This window comes from Rhinopithecus bieti, unplaced genomic scaffold (assembly GCF_001698545.2).
Source record: "Rhinopithecus bieti isolate Rb0 unplaced genomic scaffold, ASM169854v2 scaffold_11291, whole genome shotgun sequence".
NCBI classification, from domain to species: domain Eukaryota; kingdom Metazoa; phylum Chordata; class Mammalia; order Primates; family Cercopithecidae; genus Rhinopithecus; species Rhinopithecus bieti.
This window is the reverse complement of record NW_016807158.1, coordinates 962,047-974,577: the sequence shown is the minus strand read 5'-3', so window position 1 is coordinate 974,577 and position 12,531 is coordinate 962,047.

The following is a 12,531-nucleotide window of genomic DNA, read 5'->3' as shown; positions in this document are numbered from 1 at the left end:
TTATTTAAAATGCTATAATGATAAACATTTACTCTAAAAAATACTATAATCATAACACATGTTCTCACACTTTATCATTAATAAACAACATAAAATGCCTGGAACATACTGCATACAATCAGAAAAGCAGTCGGTGAATTTTAGTATAAAATGAGACCCACTAAATAAGCTTTGTTTCAAACTTATTTGTTCCTTTAAACTATTTTGAAAAGAGCAAATAATCCAACTTTCTTAGCAAATAAACCTTTATGAGGTTTTTGTATTAATAAAAAACTTATCGTGTATATAATTTTATATATATTTCTAATCAAAAAAACTTGACAGGACAGGCGTGGTGGCTCACAACTATAATCCCAGCACTTTGGGAGGCCGAGGTAGGCAGGTTGCCTGACCTCAGGAGTTTGTGACCAGCCTGGGCAACATGGTGAAACCCTGTCTCTACTAAAATACAAAAAATCAGCCCGGGGCGTGGCGGCGTGTGGCTGTAATCCCAGCTACTCGGGAGGCTGAGGCAAGAAAATTGCTTGAACCCAGGAAGCAGAGGTTGCAGTGAGCCGAGACCGCACCAGTGCACAAAAAAAGAGACACAATTTTTTTTTTTTTTTTTTGAGAATGAGTCTCACTCTGTCATGCAGGCTGGAGTACAGTGGCACAATCTCGGCTGCAGCCTCTGCCTCCTGGGTTCAAGCAATTCTGCCTCAGCCTCGAGAACAGCTAGGATTACAGACAAGCACCACCACGCCCGGCTAATTTTTGTATTTTTAGTAGAGATGGCGTTTTACCAGGTTGGCCAAGCTGGTCTCAAACTCCTAGCCTCAAGTGGTCCACCCACCTTGGCCTCCCAAAGTGCTGGGATTACAGGCGTGAACCACCGCGCCCAGCCTACCTGACACAATTTTTGAGAAAAACCTGGAGGAAATGAACTGGTGTGATATACTTAGCATCTATTTTAGATTTTCAAATGCCATCATCCATCAATACCTGTGTATACCACAACTTGCAACATTATCATTAACAGAAGAAAAAAATTACAAGGATATAATAAAAGTTGGAGGCCACAAGGAAAAAAGTGGCACACGGTAGTAGATGAAAGTATATTTGCCCTCAGCAAACTAAATGATTTGTTGTTCCAAGTCACCACCAACAAAAGATGCCTTCCCCCACCACCGCCACAGGCTCACTTGGGAAATGGCCCCACATACTAAGCAAATTCTTTCTCGTAGATAGTAACAAGAGATAACACTCAGTGCTTTCAATGGGACAAGCACTGTTTTCCCAAAGAATTATGTGTTTATTCACTTAATTATCTATATACTACACACTGAGGAGAGGAGATAGTTTTGTTTTGTTTTTTTGTTTGTTTTTTTTGAGACGGAGTCTCTCTCTGTTGCCCAGGTTGGAGTGCAGTGGCACCATCTCGGCTCACCACAACCTCTGCCTCCTGGGTTCAAGCAATTTTCATGCCTCAGCCTCCCGAGTTGCTGGGATTAGGCACCCATCGTAATTTTTTGTATTATTTTAGTGGAGATGGGGGTTTCACCAAGTTGGCCAGGCTGGTCTTGAACTCTTGACCTCAGGTGATCCACCCGCCTCGGCATCCCAAAATGCTGGGATTACAGGCTTGAGACACTGTGCCCAGTCGGTTTTGTTGCTTTTCAATCACAAGGTTAATCTCTCACACATACTTACAAGAAAGATTTATAACTATTTACTACTCAGTAGTAAGTATCTGTGAGACAGATACTATACTTGGCACCTTCCTCATACTTTCCCACATTTAATCTTGGTAACACTGTAAGGCAGTAATTAAATTACTACTTACCTCCATTGTGAATACATTTTCCCTAAATTTTTCCATGGACATCCCAGAAGTCACAAATTAATTTCCACATCTATCTCATTCTTCTACATTATTCATCACTAGTTTCAGTTTAACTTGGTTCAAAATATCACCTAAATTTTTGTCTACTTCAAAGTTAATATTGTATATTTCTTTCTTTAAAAAAATCTCAATTTTTAGGCTGTTTTAAATTTTATTTCCATGTGTAATCTCTAGATTCACATAATTCACATTATGTTAGGAATCCAGTATTCAATCAAGAACATATGAGGCTTTTATAAAGTATTTCTAAAACAGATTCCTTCTCAGGTAACAGAATTTACAGCATGATATTTTCAAATGAATAAGGAAACAACTATCTGATTAAATCAGAAAAAATAGCTATTGGACTAAATCAAGGGTGAAGTTAAGTAAACTTGACTTTTCTTTTTTTTTTTTTTTTTTTTTTTTTTTTTTTTTTTTTTGAGACTGTATCTCGCTCTATCACCCAGGCTGGAGTACAGTGGTGTGATCTAAGCTCACTGCAACCTCTGTCTCCCGGGTTCAGGTGATTCTCATGCCTCAGCCTCCCAAGTAGCTGGGATTACAGATGCCCACCACCATGCCCCACTAATTTTTTATTTTTAGTAGAGACGGGATTTCACGTGTCAGCCAGGCTGGTCTGGAACTCCTGACTTCAAGTGATTCACCCGCCTCGGCCTCCCAAAGTGCTGGGATTACAGGCATGAGCAACCGCACCCGGCCTTAAGTAGACTTTTCAAGCATTCATCACTAGCTGCTATACAGAACTAGTGTGGTTATATTCCATTCCTGCCTCAAAGGCTTACAATCTAATTAGACAAAACAGATAGAATACGCTGGCAAAAGAAACAGAACAAAGGATCATGAGCATTAACTAAGTAGCCACCGACTTAAACTCTGACATATTTCTTCAAGGTTGAAAGAATATCATGGAACACAAAGTTCTGACATGCTGATAATAGACAACGAATATCTGAAAACGTGACAAAGAACGCAATGAAAATACAGAATCTAATACTCTTTATCTTAAATAATATAAACTACCAGTTATTTTGCTACATATGCAGTGCTGTGGTCTTTTCCCCTCTAAGCAAATATAAAGCCTTATGAACAATTAAATTAAATGTGAAGTTAATCAAGGTCAACATGTTCTGATCATCAACTACTAACATGATAGCACTAGTGAATTTGCTAGATAGTGAATTCGCTAGTTGTCTAGCAACCAAATGCCACTGATTCTTACTTTGACATCTGAGTGAATTTAAGACTACCCTTACGTCTATTCTACCATAAATTCTCTCTTTACAAGTTCAGCCTTATTGACAGGAATTGTAGTATACTTATTACCCAACCACCTACCCCCCAAATTCTTCTCTCCACCCTACCCTCATATATAAATAGCAAATGAATGCAACTATAACAGAGAAAAAAAAAAGAATAAAACAAGGATATTCTTAAACATACAAGAAACATACTGCTTCTGATTTAGCTCAGAGTAAAATGTTCCCTCTAAATCCTAGACTATGGTATGGTGATTACAGTCAATTATTCTTAAGATCACTTCCTTCACCATCCCTATCATACTAAAACTTGCTCCGGCAATTTTGTTGATTTCTTCCTTTTAGATTATCTAAATATGAGTAAGACTAGTAATGCAAACACAGGATTAACTTATTTTAAAATAATTTAAGAAATTAAGTTTAATGAAGCTTAACCTTTACAACTTTTAATGGCTCACTAAATAAATATACTATAAGACATGTTACTATATAGATTAGAATTCTCCATTGTTACATTTGCTTTTCATTTCCTCATCATTGTTTATTCTCTACAAAATTCAGCACCAAGTAACATTTCTTATTTTATTCACTTAGACAACAGAGATACTGAACAGTATAATAAAGTAGAACTAAAATCACTGAATAAAACTTACTTTTCAGCAAAATCTTTCTTGAGTTCATTCACTTGTACTGTTATGTTTTCTTTTTCTCTCTCTCTTTTTCTTTGTCTCTCTCTTTAATTTGTTCCCTTGATTTTATCTGGCAAGGGACAGAAACGAAAGAAATATTTAAAGATGAAAAAATTACCAATTTGTCATTTATTCTGCACAACACTATAGGTAAAATTTCTGGAATTGACAATACACAAAAAAATCAGATGACAAACAAACATGTCGTTTTCTTTTTCCTCTCAGGTTTTGGGTAATATTTCTTAAACGTTCCTTTTTTTTACTGCAATATGCAAACACATATTGCTCAAAATTTATCATTATACATTTTATTCTAAATATTCTTCACTTACTTCATGTCAACCAAAATATTAAATTTATTTCAAATCAGTTAACTAACTTTAGCTGAAGCAAAAGCTACAGTGGAAAAGTGCTAGTGTTGAAATTGAGCATCTATGGATTAGCAACATAAGAGAAAAATTACTTGATCTCAGTTTCCTAATCTGTAAAATGGTAGTTGATACCTTCCTCATATGGTTAATATAAGGATTAAATGAAAAAAGATGTAAAATGACTATGTAGAGCCGAGCATATATAAGACTAGATGTTTGTTCCCTTACCCTTGGCTCCTTTTAAAAATAGTATGACTCAATCTGACTATGTGGTGATACTGTGATATTTAAATAAAGGACATAATAACTCTAGGGATCATTCATTTGCACTCTAAAACTTCAAACAAAATATTTGATATCCTATTAAATTCTTCTTGGTTCAAATGACTTCCTTTGCACCCAGCAAAAGGCAAAATATAGAAAAGGATATAAAGCTTTGCCCTCAAAAATCTTATTATTGATTACAAAACCATGATGGAAGTACACAAGATGTGAAATATCCCAGAATATAGTAGAGATTATATAGTATATATACATACTGCATAATCCCTTAAAAATCACTCCTTACTTTCCTTTCTATAAATACTACCATAACCCAAGTTCTAATCATGTAATGATTACATTACTGTCTATATAAGCACTGTCCTGATCTAGACAGTAATCTAAATCTGAATTGAAAAACAATTGTATTAATTTTAATAATGTATTTTGCTTAACCCAACAGGTCCAGAACATTGTAATTTCAATACAAAACTGGTATTTTTAAATTATGAGACATTTTACATTTTTTCATAAGATTTCAAAATCTAACGTATATTTCACATTTACGACACATCTCAATTTGAAACTAGTTCCACTGTAAGTGTTGAATAGTCACATAAAACTAGTGGCTACCATACTGAATAGCACAGGTCTACACTACCAATAAATTTTCAAAAAATTAAATCCATATGATCAATAAACATTTTTAAACTTCACTCATTAATATACAAATTAAGAGGCTACCATACTGAATAGCACAGGTCTACACTATTTAAATAAATTTTCAAAAAATTAAATCCATGTGATTAATAAACATTTTTAAACGTCACTCATTAATATACAAATTAAGACATCATTTTCACCTATAAAACTGACAACTTTTTTTTTTAAGTGATAACACTCCAAGCATATGAGAGTACAGCAAACAGGAATTCATTGACTCAACAAATACGTAGCCTGAGTATAAGAAAAAGGTTAGGGATACAGGGGTGAATAAACTAGATAAACTCCCTATCTGTCCACATATAACTTAACTTCTGGAATAGATTAAAGTGTTTCCACGCTTCTGATTGGTTTGTTACTCTTACTTTCTGATGTTAAAGTCCTTGAAATCCTGTCCTAGGCTGCTGTCTAGCTATAAAATGTTACTCCAGGTCAGGTATGGTGGCTCACGTCTATAATCCCAGCACTTTGGGAAGCCAAGGTGGGCGGATCACCCAAGGTCAGGAGTTCAAGACAAGACTGCTCAACGTGACAAAACCCCATCTCTACTAAAAATATAAAAATTAGCCAGGCGTGGTGGTGCATGCCTGTAATCCCAGCTACTTAGGAGCCTGAGGCAGGAGAATCGCTTGAACCAGGGAGGTGGAGGTTGCAGTGAGCCAAGATCGCGCTACTGCACTCCAGCCTGGGTGGCAGAGTGAGACTCTATCTCGGGGGGGGGGAGTTACTCCAAGTATCTGGAGCTTAGACACATTATATTAGATAATATTTCCTAAGTAAACTTTTAACAAGATGAACTATTTATATATCACTTAAAATTACAACTGAAAAAAGTCACCTAAAATGTCTCCACATTTCTTTTTCTAATCATTTATGTTAATCTTATCAACTTAGAAGTAGTACTTTAATAACTATTAAACTTTATTAAAGTATAATATTAATGTAATAAAATGAAGATACTTGTGAAACAGCAACACAGAATCCTTCTGTGTTCCCTTCCAGTCTTTATATAACACCCCTAAAGGTACTCACGATCCTGACTTGTAATCATACCGGTTAAAATAACTACAAACTTTTTTTTAACTTTTTTGAGACAAAGTCTTGCTCTGCAGCCTAGGCTGGACTGCAGTGGCACAATCTGAGCTTACTGCAACCTCCACCTCCCAGGTTCAAGCAATTCTCCTGCCTCAGGCACCAAGTAACTTGGACTGCAGGTGCACACCATCGCGCTTGGCTAATTTTTGTATTTTTAGTGGAGAGGTGGTTTCGCCATGTTGGCCAGACTGGTCTCCAACTCCTAACCTCAAGTGATCTGCATGCCTCGGCATCCCAAAGTGCTGGGATTATAAGCGTGAGACACCACACCCAGCCAACAACTAACTGTAAACTTTCTATAGCATACATTCACAATATAAGCCTACCACAATCACAAGACATAAATATTTTTCAGAATGAAATCAAACTAGCTTCTAGGGAAATAAAACTATTGTACACTATGACTCAATTATTTTAAACTTTAGAAATATACATGCATTCCAAAACAAACTGAAAGATAACCCAAATTATTAAAAGCCATTATTTAAAATTATTTAATTATTTAATTAAATATTTAACATATTGAATATATTTAATTTATTTAACATTTAAAATTCCACTATTTAAGGTGGAAAGTTTCTAAGTTTCTGCAATGGGCACATATTAATTTCATAACACAGGAAAAGGAATCTTAGAATACGCACTCAGGTATTACATTAAATAATTCAAGTACAGTTGAAGGTATGAAGTCATTATATGAAAAACATCTATAGAAACAATAACAATGGCAAAGCCAAGACAGGAGAGTTATAGCCAACATAATTGCAGTTACCCCTCCCAATATCAAAACATCCTCAGCAAACACAAATAATCCTATCTATACATAAACAAAGGGCATTTTTTGGGATATCACTTCTGTCCTTAACCCACACACCTGTCTTGCTCTCACCTCTCAGCCTTTCAACCTACCTTTCCACTTGTTGGCAGAGCCTATCCTTTTTCAAAATCCAATCTTTTTTTATTTTTCCTTTAATTGAGATAGGGTCTCACTATGTTGCTGAGGTTGGTCTCGAACTCCTGGGCTCAAGCAATCCTCCTGCCTCAGCCTCTCAAAATGCTGGGATTGCAGGCATAAGCCACCATGCCCAGCCCAAAATCCAACATTAAATGCCCCCATTAAACTTCCTGTAGTCATGTTAAATGGCAGAGCTATGATAAAGTGGGATGCCTACAAACTCAGGAGACCTAGGTTCAAGATTATGCTCTACAACCTTGATAACTGACAAATTTTCAGATCTCCAGTTGCAGCTGTAAAATGGAGTTCATGTAAAGATTAAATAGAGGCCGGGCGCTGAGGTTCAAGCCTGTAATCCCAGCACTTTGGGAGGCTGAGATGGGTGGATCATGAGGTCAGGAGATCGAGAACATCCTGGCTAACATGGTGAAACCCCGTCTCTACTAAAAAAATACAAAAAACTAGCCGGGCGAGGTGGCTGGCGCCTGTAGTCCCAACTACTCGGGAGACTGAGGCAGGAGAATGGCATGAATCTGGGAGGCAGAGCTTGCAGTGAGCTGAGATCCGGCCACTGCACTCCAGCCTGGGCGACAGAGCGAGACTCCGTCTCAAAAAAAAAAAAAAAAAGATTAAATAGAAAATATATACCGAAGCAGTCTGTAAAGATATAAGCCTTCCAAATGTAGAATATCTATGTCTATTTACCTATAATATTCGTACCCATAATCCCAAAGAAAGAAATTTTGGCCATAATTCAGACCACTGTATATAGAATCAAATCTGCCACTAATGTATCATAGTATGTTCCTTTTAAAAAGTCACCTCTAGGCCAGGCACAGTGGCTCATGCCTGTAATCCCAGCACTTTGGGAGGCCAAGGCAGGTGGATCACCTGAGGTCAGGAGTTCGACACCAGCCTGGCCAACATAGTGAAACCCCATCTCTACTAAAAATATAAAACATTAGCTGGGCATGGTGGCGGGTGCCTTTAATCCCAGCTACTTGGGAGGCTGAGGCAGGAGAATCGCTGGAACCCAGGTGGCAGAGGTTGCAAGTGAGCCAAGATGGTGCCACGGCACTCCAGCCTGGGCAACAGAGTGAGACTCCATCTCAAAAAAAATGAAAAGAAAAGAAAAGCCACTTCTAGATCTTTACATACAGAAGTGATTATGATGGAAAACAGTGCCCTGGCATCACTGTTTACTACAATACACTACTCCTAACAAGACTAGAATTCTTACTCAGTTTTTACTCATTTCTTTCTGTGACCAAGAATTTGTATGGTTTTATCCTTCACAGTCTAATCTCAGACTCGGAAAACATTCGTAACTGACCTTATCATCATAATTCTCAGAATAAAAGTAAGAACTCTGCCACCATAAAAGCAAGAAACTATCTATTTGAAAAGTCAAACTAAATATAAGGGTTACACATTTTATTTAAAAATAAAAAGAGGAATTATGACAATGTGTTACGGGCAAAAGAATACACAAACAGATCAATGGAACAAAACAGCAAGTCCAGAAATACATCCACTTAAATACAAGCAATTTATCTTTGACAAAGGAGCAAATGCTATATAATGAAGATATAATGAAGATAAAAGTCTTTTCAATAAACGGTACTGGAACAACTGGGAGAGGTGATATGTGCTAGAAAATAACACAGAAGAAAATCTAGATGACTAGGGATTTTGGCAATGACTTTTTAGATTCAGCACCAAAGGCACAATAGATTAAAAAAAGAATTGATAAGCTGGATTTCATTAAAATTAAAATTTTCTGTTCTGCAAAAGACACAGTCAAGAGACTAAAAAGAAGCCACAGACTATAAGAAAATACTTGGTAAAGATGAATCTGATAAAGGGTTATTATCCAAAAAAAGATAACTCTTAAAACTCAATAATAAGAAAACAAACAATTAAAAATGGACCAGCTCGGGCACAGTAGCTCAAGCCTGTAACACCAGCACTTTGGAAGGCTGAGGCAGGCAGACTGCTAGAGCCCAGGAGTTTAAGACCAGCTTGGGCAACATGATGAAACCCCGTCTCTACTAAAAGTACAAAAATTAACTGGGCGCGGTGATGCGTGTCTGTAGCCCCAGCTACTCAGGAGGCTGAGGTGGGAGGTTTAGGTGAGAGGGTGAGGTGGTAGGATCACTTGAGTCCAGGAGGCAGAGGTTGCAGGGAGCCGAGATCATGCCACTGCACTCAAGCCTGGATGCACAAGTGAGACTCTGTCTCAAAAAAAAAAAAAGACCAAAGATCTTAACAGACACCTCACCAAAGAAGATACGCAGATAGCAAATAAGCATATGACAAGATGCGCCACACCTCATGTCATCAGGGAAACACAAATAAAAACAACGAGATACCACTACACACCTATTAGAATGACCAAAATCCAGAACATTGACAACATCAAATGCTGACAAAACTACAGAGCAACAGGAACTCTCATCTGCTGCTGGTGGGAATGTAAAATAGTACAGCCACTCTGGAAGGCTGTTTAGCAGTTTATTACAAAACTAAATATATTCTTATCATATGTTCCAGCAATCACAGGCTTTGGTATTTATCTAAAGGAGCTGAAAACTTATGTCTACACAAAAATCTGTACCACAATAATTACAGCAGGTTTACTCATAATTGGCAAAACTTGGGAGCAACCATAATGTCCTTTAGGTAGCACATTCAGACAATGGAATATTCTTCAGCACTAAAAAGAAGTGAGCTATCAAGCCATGCAAAGACATGGAGGAAATGTAAACACATACTAAGTAAAAGAAGCGGTGTGAAAAGGCTACATAATGTATGCTTCTAACCATATGACATTCTGGAAAAGGCAAAACTATGGAGACTTTAAATAAAAAGATCAGTGGTTGCCAGGGTATAGAGGGGAGGAGGGATGAATATAGGCAGAACACAGAGGATTTTTAGGACATTTAAAATATTCCGTATATTATTATGGTGGATACATGTCATTATACGTTTGTCCAAACCCATGAAAATTTATAACACCAAGAGTGACTCCTAATGTACATGATAGACTTTGGGTGGTAATGATGTGTTAATGTAGGTTCATCAGTTGTAACAAATGTACCACTCTGGTAGGGAATGTTAATGATGGGGAAGGCCAAGGCGGGCGGATCAGGAGGTCAGGAGATTGAGACCATCCTGGCTAACACGTTGAAACCCTGTCTCTACTAAAAATACAAAAAATTAGGAGGCATGGTGGTGGGTGCCTGTAGTCCCAGCTACTTGGGAGGCTGAGGCAGGAGTAAGGCATGAACCCGGGAGGCAGAGCTTGCAGTGAGCCGAAATCGCGCCACTGCACTCCAGCCCGGGCGACAGAGCAAGACTCCGTATCAAAAAATAAATAAATAAATAAAAAATGATGGGGAAGGCTATGCATGTGTTGGGGGAGAGGGTATATGAGAAGTCTGTACCTTCTGCTCAATTTTGCTATGAACCTAAAGCTGCTCTAAAACATGAGGTCAACTTTTTAAGGCATAAATAAGTAACTACAAAGGGGAGTGGGGGGAACAGATGCAAACAGATCTATGATATAGTTTAAACCCAAACGGCCAAAGGAATCTAAGAATGGAAGAAAGAAGAAGGAATAGATGACTAGGTTACTATCAACCCTGAACAAAAAGGAAATTATATATGTGGAAAAATGAACATGGGCTAAACACATACCTTTTAAACGCATATAAAGTATGTGTTTAGCCCACACATAAAGGTTAAGATATAAAAAGAAACTCATTAAAATAATTTTGTTTGTTTTTTTGAGACGGGGTCTTACTCTGTCACACAGGCTGGAGTGCAGTGGCATGACCACAACTCACTGCAGCCTTGACTTCCCAGGCTCAAGCAATCCTCCTACCTAAGCCCCTCAAGTAGCTGGGACAACAGGTGCACACCATCACACCCAGCTAATTTTTTAATTTTTAGTAGAGACAGGGTCTCACTGTGTTGCCCAGACTGGTCTCAAACTCCTGTGCTCAAGCTCTCCACCTACCTCAGCCTCCCAAAGTACTGAGATTATAGCGGTGAACCACTGTGCCCAGCCTAAAATAATTTTAAACAAAATATAAATGGGATCTTCAGAAATATGGTGAACTTACAATTTAGCAGTATAAGCCACATATGCTTCAGTGTAATATGTATCTCATTCACCCAATACACTTCTATTAAGCATGTATGGATTTAGGAAATAAAGATGAATAATAATACTGCACTAAGAATCTTACAGTCAACAAATGCCAGTTGATTCTTATTTTAACTACCACTTTGGAACACCAGTTCTTAGCAACAAAATAATCTCATCTGGTTTCAATAAAATTCACTAGTCTCTATTATTATTAAAGTCGTGAGGGCTCCCAAGGTGAGTCAGTAGTGGACACTGCCTTCATTCTGTTCTGACCTTGCAGCTATGGGGTCCCCAGAAACCTTGAAGAAATCCCTATTTACCACCTCCTTCCAACTGCAGCCATACAGACCTCAAAATCAGGGCAGAAAATCAGATTAAAGAAAGCTAATAACTCTTACATGGAATAAATAAGAAGAATTCCACACACAAAAACACCACAATGGAAGCTGCAAAACAGCTAAAGACAGAGAGAAGACTATAAAAGAAGTGAAAGGAAAAAGCAGACTACATTTAAAACAGCAAAAGCCTACTGACTTCTCAACAGCCACAAGCCAGCAGAGTATTTTCAATATGCTAAAAAAAATAAATAAGTGGCACCATCAAAATGGCAGAGCAGAAGCCATCTGGCTTCACTCTTCCCCACAGAAAACCAAAAGCAAATATCCAGGATCAAGACTATCGCTAGCAATATCCCAGAACTCAAACCTGAGGTGCAGATGATCCCCAGGGCCACAGGGAAATTTAAAACTCCAAACAGATGGTAAGAGAAACCAACTTCTCTGATTCCCCTCCCCAGATCTGCGAGGCACCCCATGGAAAAATCCCCCAAGACTCAAAGTTTTACATTAGAAAACGTAAGAATGAGGCAGACAGCCAGCTTCTTTACCATCTTGGGTTCTCCTGCAGGAAAACCATTCCTGCCTTAATCCACAAGAAGCATTGCAAGTGCCTGTAGGGAGAAAAAGCCCTGATGGCAGCTGGAGACAGTCCAGGAAACTCTGCAGTTTATCTCAGCCAAAAAATTAGGCCAAATCAGGGTGGCTGTTGAGCAGCACCACACCACAGGAGGCAAGCTCCACGGGTCTTCTGGGCCTGAACCTGCAGCCAGCCCTCCCACACGGCAGGAGTATCCTCTGTAGGATC